Consider the following 7,914-nt stretch of genomic DNA (forward strand, 5'->3'; position numbering starts at 1 on the left):
TTTCCCTGTTTATTTTCTTCGATGGCTTATATCACTATCTGAAATGACCCTCTTGAGTCACTGTCTGCCTCTCTCTACTTCTCAATATAATGTTCACTCTATGAGGGCAGGTCCTGATCCATTTCACTGAGGCCTTCAACCTGGCAGGCACTCCATCCATGAATGCTCAAAGTAAGAATGTTTGAATGTTCTCTCTAGGAAATCCTCCAGTGCACTCTGTCCTGGGCTGTGATCTTGTGGATAAGGGCTGCAGAAATGAGGCTGCCAGGAAACAAAATGATCATTAATGGAGGAAGGCTTCAAGGGCTCCAGGCTGGATGTGGAGATGGGGACTGGAATTCCTATTTAAAGGATACTGGACTGGGCCAGGCCCCAGTGTTGCCCTGACAAACTGGGTCCCTTCCTTCACTCCCACTTTGTCCCACCTCCTCCTTGCCATTTGTTTATCAACGCCTTTCCTGGCAAAGGCAAAGGATGAAGGATGGGGGAGAGACTGCCAGTTTCAGGTCTCTTATCTTTAATCAAGTGACAGGTTCCCTCTTGGGTGAGAGGCCCATGAGATCTAAGAGAGGAGCTAGGAAGTTTCAAAGATTGTTGAGGAAACAAGATCTATTTCACAGATATTGTTCAAAGCCCACTTCAGCTAATTTCTAGCTGGGTGACTTTCACAAGTTTCTTAACCTTTCTGTTCGTCAGTTTCTTCTTTTAAGGAAAATACACTTGGGTGGAGCTGAGAATTTTAAAAATTCCTAGAGCTGAGAGTCTTCCCCTGAGGACTCCAGCAAACCCACACTGTTTCAGAGATCTGTTAGGTGTTGGGAGCAGGGCCTTGTCCACAGGATAGAAGAAATAATCCCATATGAAAAAGAAACAAAACTACGAAAGGATCTGGACAGCTCCGTATTACAGTGGTTTGCAAGTTAAAGGAAAATTTGCATAATGTTGGTCCATGGATATGACCCTCACAAGAAACAGTACTCCTAAGTAAACCGCCCCAACAGGGCAACAGAAAATCACACGTTGGTAAAACAAAACAGAAACCTTCACGAGACAGGTACCCAGAGCAAAACAAGGAAAACACTGGAAAAGATGTAAGAAGCCTGTTGTTCATACTTGCTCTTTTCCCTGAGAGGGGTGCACTATTCCTGCAGGTACTACAATACCAGGTCAATGGGTGGAGTGGACGGAGTAAGGTTCTATTCCAACTCCCTGCTCCAAACATCCATTTACTAAAATGTCCTGGCATAGAGGATGTGGTGTTGTTTAGTGTTGTTCAGTTGTTAAGTCCTGTCTGACTTTTGCGACCCTGTGGATTGCAGCACGCCAGACTTCCCTGTCCTTCACTATCTCCTGAGTTCCTCAAACTCATGTCCGTTATTCAGTGACGCCATCCAACCATCTCATCCTTTGTCTTCCTTCTCCTTCTGCCTTCAATCTTTCCCAGCATCACGGTCTTTTCCAATGAATGGGTTCTTCCCATAGGTGGCCTAGTATTGAAGTTTCAGGCTCAGCATCAGTCTTTCCAAGGAGAATTCCAATTCAGAATTGATTTCCTTTAAGATGGACTGGTTTGATCTTGTTTTCCAAGGGACTCTCAGGAGTCTTCTGCACCACAGTTCCAAAGCATCAGTTCTTCGGCCTCTGACATCTTTATAGTCCAGCTCTCACATCCATACATGACTACTGGAAAGACCACAGCATTGACTATAGGGACCATTGTTCCAACACCAAAGTGATGTCTTTGCTTTTAACACACTGTCTAGGTTTGTCATAGCTTTCCTGCCAAGACACAATCATCTTCTGATTTCCAGGCTCTGTCACTGCTTCCACATTTTTTCCCTTCAATTAGCCATGCAGTGATTGGACCAGATGCCAAGATCTTAGTGCTTTTAATATTGAGATTTTTTTTTTAAAGTAATTATTTATTTTTGACTGTACTGGGTCTTTGTTGATGCATGAGGCTTTTCTACTTTCGAGCGGGGGCTACTCTCTATTTGTGGTTCATGGGCTCTAGAGTACAGGCTCAGTAGTTGTGTCCAAGGGGTTTAGTTGCCCCAGGGCATGTGGAATCCTCCTGGACTAGGAATTGAACCAATCCCCTACACTGGCAAGGGGATTCTTGATCACTGGGCCACCATGGAAGTCCAATATTGAGTTTTAAGCTGGCTTTTTCACTCGTTCTGGCTTATTCATGATTTGAACTTGTGCTAACCTCAAAAGCCTGCCTTGTGTATCCAAAAGACACAGTGGTCTTATTTAGGCCCTCCTCTCTTCGGAACTCTAAGGAATAATACAACTCAGTCAGTGGCACTGACCTCTCCTTGTCAGTCAGTCACCTGGATAAATGAAATCCCAGTACAACTGACACACTGGTGGAAAGCTCACCATTTTAACCTCGACTCCAGGTGGAATTGGGTGTGTCTCAGCCAGAACTGCTTGAAGACAGAAAACAAACCACAGGAGTAATGTTAGAGACCTCAACAGAAGGTGGAGGCATAGAAACAAAAGATTCAAGCTAGTGTTCTGGTTCTATCTTGAAGATGGCATCAGGAGAGACTGGGAATATCAAGTGGGAGCTTGGACACCAGCTGGTTTTGTAGCTTGTATCAACTGAGAAGAGATCCCTAGTCTTTCCCATTCTGTTGTTTTCCTCTATTTCTTTGCGTTGATTGCTGAGGAAGGCTTTCTTATCTCTCCTTGCTATTCTTTGGAACTCTGCATTCAGATGCTTATATCTTTCCTTTTCTCCTTTGCTTTTCGCTTCTCTTCTTTTCACAGCTATTTGTAAGGCCTCCCCAGACAGCCATTTTGCTTTTTTGCATTTCTTTTCCATGGGGATGGTCTTGATCCCTGTCTCCTGTACAATGTCACGAACCTCATTCCATAGTTCATCAGGCACTCTGTCTATCAGATCTAGGCCCTTAAATCTATTTCTCACTTCCACTGTATAATCATAAGGGATTTGATTCAGGTCATACCTGAATGGTCTAGTGGTTTTCCCTACTTTCTTCAATTTCAGTCTGAATTTGGCAATAAGGAGTTCATGATCTGAGCCACAGTCAGCTCCTGGTCTTGTTTTTGCTGACTGTACAGAGCTTCTCCATCTTTGGCTGCAAAGAATATAATCAGTCTGATTTTGGTGTTGACCATCTGGTGATGTCCATGTGTAGAGTCTTCTCTTGTGTTGTTGGGAGAAGGTGTTTGTTATGACCAGTGCGTTCTCTTGGCAAAACTCTATTAGCCTTTGCCCTGCTTCATTCCATACTCCAAGGCCAAATTTGCCTGTTACTCCAGGTGTTTCTTGATTTCCTACTTTTGCATTCCAGTCCCCTATAATGAAAAGGACATCTTTTTTGGGGGGTGTTAGTTCTAAAAGGTCTTGTAGGTCTTCATAGAACCGTACAACTTCAGCTTCTTCAGCGTTACTGGTTGGGGCATAGACTTGGATTACCGTGATATTGAATGGCTTGCCTTGGAAATGAACAGAGATCATTCTGTCATTTTTGAGATTGCATCCAAGTACTGCATTTCGGACTCTTTTGTTGACCATGATGGCTACTCCATTTATTTTAAGGGATTCCTGCCCACAGTAGTAGATATAATGGTCATCTGAGTTAAATTCACCCATTCCAGTCCATTTTAGTTCGCTGATTCCTAGAATGTCAATGTTCACTCTTGCCATCTCCTGTTGGACCACTTCCAATTTGCCTTGATTCATGGACCTGACATTCCAGGTTCCTATGCAATATTGCTCTTTACAGCATCGGACCTTGCTTCTATCACCAGTCACATCCACAGCTGGGTATTGTTTTTGCTTTGGCTTCATCCCTTCATTCTTTCTGGAGTTATTTCTCCACTGATCTCTAGTAGCATATTGGGCACCTACCGACCTGGGGAGTTCCCCTTTCAGTATCCTATCATTTTGCCTTTTCATACTGTTCATGGGGTTCTCAAGGCAAGAATACTGAAGTGGTTTGCCATTCCCTTCTCCAGTGGACCACATTCTGTCAGATCTCTCCACCATGACCTGCCCATCTTGGGTGGCTCCAAACGGCATGGCTTAGTTTCATTGAGTTAGACAAGGCTGTGGTCCATGTGATTAGACTGACTGGTTTTCTGTGATTATGGTTTTAGTGTGTCTGCCCTCTGATGCCCTCTTGCAACACCTACCATCTTCCTTGGGTTTCTCTTACCTTGGACGAGGGGTATCTCCTCACTGGCCGCCCCTTCTGACCTTGAACGCTGCCCCTTCCTGACCTTGAACATGGAGTAGCTCCTCTCGGCCCTCCTGCGCTCGCGCAGCCACCACTCCTTGGACGTGGGGTTGCTCCTCTCGGCCGCCGAAAATGGAGATACCAAGGGAACGTTTCATGCAAAGATGGGCTCGATAAAGGACAGAAATGGTATGGACCTAACAGAAGCAGAAGATATTAAGAAGAGGTGGCAAGAATACACAGAACTGTACAAAAAAGATCTTCACGACCCAGATAATCACAATGGTGTGATCACTGACCTAGAGCCAGACATCCTGGAATGTGAAGTCAAGTGGGCCTTAGAAAGCATCACTAGGAACAAAGCTAGTGGAGCTGATGGAATTCCAGTTGAGCTATTTCAAATCCTGAAAGATGATGCTGTGAAAGTGCTGCACTCAATATGCCAGCAAATTTGGAAAACTCAGCAGTGGCCACAGGACTGGAAAAGGTCAGTTTTCATTCCAATCCCAAAGAAAGGCAATGCCAAAGAATGCTCAAACTACCACACAATTGCATTCATCTCACATGCTAGTAAAGTAATGCTCAAAATTCTCCAAGCCAGGCTTCAGAAATACGTGAACCGTGAACTTCCAGATGTTCAAGCTGGTTTTAGAAAAGGCAGAGGAACCAGAGATCAAATTGCCAACATCCGTTGGATCATGGAAAAAGCAAGAGAGTTCCAGAAAAACATCTATTTCTGCTTTATTGACTATCCCAAAGCTTTTGACTGTGTGGATCACAATAAACTGTGGGAAATTCTTCAAGAGATGGGATTACCAGACCACCTGACCTGCCTCTTGAGAAATGCAGGTCAGGAAGCAACAGTTAAAACTGGACTTGGAAAAACAGACTGGTTCCAAATAGGAAAAGGAGTACATCAAGGCTGTATATTGTCACCCTGCTTATTTAACTTATATGCAGAGTACATCATGAGAAATGCTGGACTGGAAGAAACACAAGCTGGAATCAAGATTGCCGGGAGAAATATCAATAACCTCAGATATGCAGATGACACCACCCTTGTGGCAGAAAGTGAAGAGGAACTAAAAAGCCTCTTGATGAAAGTGAAAGTGGAGAGTGAAAACGTTGGCTTAAAGCTCAACGTTCAGAAAACGAAGATCATGGCATCTGGTCCCATCACTTCATGGGAAATAGATGGGGAAACAGTGGAAACAGTGTCAGACTTTTTTTTTTTTTTTGTCCTCCAAAATCACTGCAGATGGTGATTGCAGCCATGAAATTAAACGACGCTTACTCCTTGGAAGGAAAGTTATGACCAACCTAGATAGCATATTCAAAAGCAGAGACATTACTTTGTCAACAAACGTCCGTCTAGTCAAGGCTATGGTTTTTCCAGTGGTCATGTATGGATGTGAGAGTTGGACTGTGAAGAAAGCTGATCACTGAAGAATTGATGCTTTTGAACTGTGGTGTTGGAGAAGGCTCTTGAGAGCCCCTTGGACTGCAAGGAGATCCAACCAGTCCATTCTAAAGGAGATTGGTCCTGTGTTCTTTGGAAGGATTGGTGCTAAAGCTGAAACTCCAATACTTGGTCCACTTGATGCGAAGAGTTGACTCATTGGAAAAGACTCTGATGCTGGAAGGGATTGGGGGCAGGAGGAGAAGGGAACAGAGGATGGCTGGATGGCATCACCGACTCCAAGGATATGAGTTTGAGTGATCTCTCCGGGAGTTGGTGATGGACAGGGAGGCCTGGCGTGACTGAAATAAACTGAACTGAACTCCAGTGAGAAATGAGAGCGGGTAGACCCTCTTCCGAGACTTTAACCCAGAAAGGGATGTCTTTCAGAGAAATAGAGGTTTAAACAGATCCCACAAAAGTACACTTACAAGGACTGCAGGAAAATTTAAGAAGCTAACTTTTTGAACTAACTGAATCCAAAAAAGAGCTACTTCTTACCTTTGGGTACTTCATTAAGTGTCCCCGAGGGGGTGCACCATTCCTGGAGGTACTGCAATACCAGGTCGATGCGTGGAGTGGATGGAGCAAGCTCCTATTCCAACTCCCTGCTCCAAAAATCCATTTAATATATTGTCCTCGGATAGAGGACGTATCAGATATTAAACTGATAAGAACAGATACTACACTTGATCTTAGCCAAAAGGCCGAGAAGCGATAGTGTAGCACCGCCCGTCGCTGTCACCGTCCTGCTGTCGTGCACGCTGCACTCAGTGTGACCGGGTCCCCGCTCACTCCAGGTCTCCCTTCCTTTGCCTCGTTGACAGTGCTATGGCGGCACTACACCAGACTCTCGAGCAGAAGTTGGATTCTCCACATTGTAAAAGAGAAATCCCGCATCTGCCATGGCTTTGTGGTTCTCCGGCGGAAGCGCCGTCTCGAATCTGCATGCCCCGCCCTCTGTCGCCAAGAAGGCGTGGCTCCGGCGGGACCGCAGCGCCCTGGGGACGGCCTCGGGGTGGCGGCGGGGAGCTCCTCCTTGGTGCTGGTGGAGAGGAGAGACCCGACCGGAGGGGGTGCGGGGTGGCCGGCGAGAGGGACCCGTGCGACGAGCTGTTGGCCGAGAGTTTTCCTGAAGACAAGGTCGCAAGACTCACTCGCTAGAAACGCCCGGACTGCAGTGTGTTACACAGGCCTCCGCCTGCGGAGAGAGGGGCTTTGTAGGGTCGCGTGTGTGGAGGGGGCTTCGCTGCCAGGAGGAAGGCGGATGGCCCACAGTGGGGAAGGGAGGGGGCGTGTGGATGCGGAGGGCGGGGCCGGGCCGCGGGAGGGGTTCACTCCAACTGCAGCGCCCTTGTCCTTCGGTGCTTCTACGAACCAAACAGATCCCGGGCTTCCGGGCCTCCTACCGAAAGCTCCCTCCGCCTAGACCCTCGTTTCCCTGCCCTTCCCCAGCTGTGGGCTTCGCTGGTGGCTCAGATTGTCAAGAATCCGTCTGCAAGGCAGGAAACATGGGTTCGATTCCTGGGTCTGAAAGATCCCCTGGAGAAGGAAATGGCAACACACTCCGGTACTCTTGCCTAGGAAATCTCATGGACGCAGGAGCCTGGTGGGTCACAACGTCCCAAACAGTCGAGGAAACACTCTGTTGATCTGAACTGTCACAGCCACTAGCCACATGCAGCCAGGGAGCCTGGACAGGTGGTTCCTCCCAATTCAGAGGTATTGAAAGTGGAAAAAAACACATGGGGATTTCAAAGACTTAGTATTAAAAATTGTAACATATCTCTGTAATGTTGGTATTAGGTACATATTGAAACATATTTTAGATATCTGTTTTGTGTGTGGTGGGAGAGGGGGGAGTGTGCCCCAAGGTTTGCAAGAACCCTGACTCAGGAGGGGTGGAACCCTCCCTGCCTTGTCACTGAAAACATGGAGCTCTAACCACTGATGACCGGAGACTTTCTGAGATATCTTGAGTTAAAGAATATATTAAACTTAATTTAACCCACTTCTCTTTATTTTTTTATACGCCTAAGAATATTTGCATTTACCTGCAGGGGGGAATTCCCTCGTGGTTCAGTGGTTAGGCCTGAGCGCTTTCAGTGTGGGAGACTGCATTCCATCCTTGGTTGGAGAACTGGGATCCCAAAAGCCGTACAGTGTGGCCAAATTTTACAAAAACAGTTAAATGTGTGCCTCACATATTTCTTGAAAGCACTGTTACCGATGGAAGTGCTG

General features: G+C 46.3%; 1 non-coding gene across 1 annotated transcript; it reads right to left on the bottom strand.

Moving 5' to 3' along the window:
* Positions 1 to 6,201: 6,201 nt before the first annotated feature.
* On the bottom strand, positions 6,202 to 6,392 carry LOC133233178 (U2 spliceosomal RNA). The gene has a single exon (XR_009731654.1). It is a non-coding gene; the product is annotated as a U2 spliceosomal RNA (small nuclear RNA).
* Positions 6,393 to 7,914: the final 1,522 nt, after the last annotated feature.

This window comes from Bos javanicus, chromosome 19 (genome assembly GCF_032452875.1).
Source record: "Bos javanicus breed banteng chromosome 19, ARS-OSU_banteng_1.0, whole genome shotgun sequence".
In the NCBI taxonomy this organism is placed as follows: Eukaryota; Metazoa; Chordata; class Mammalia; order Artiodactyla; family Bovidae; genus Bos; species Bos javanicus.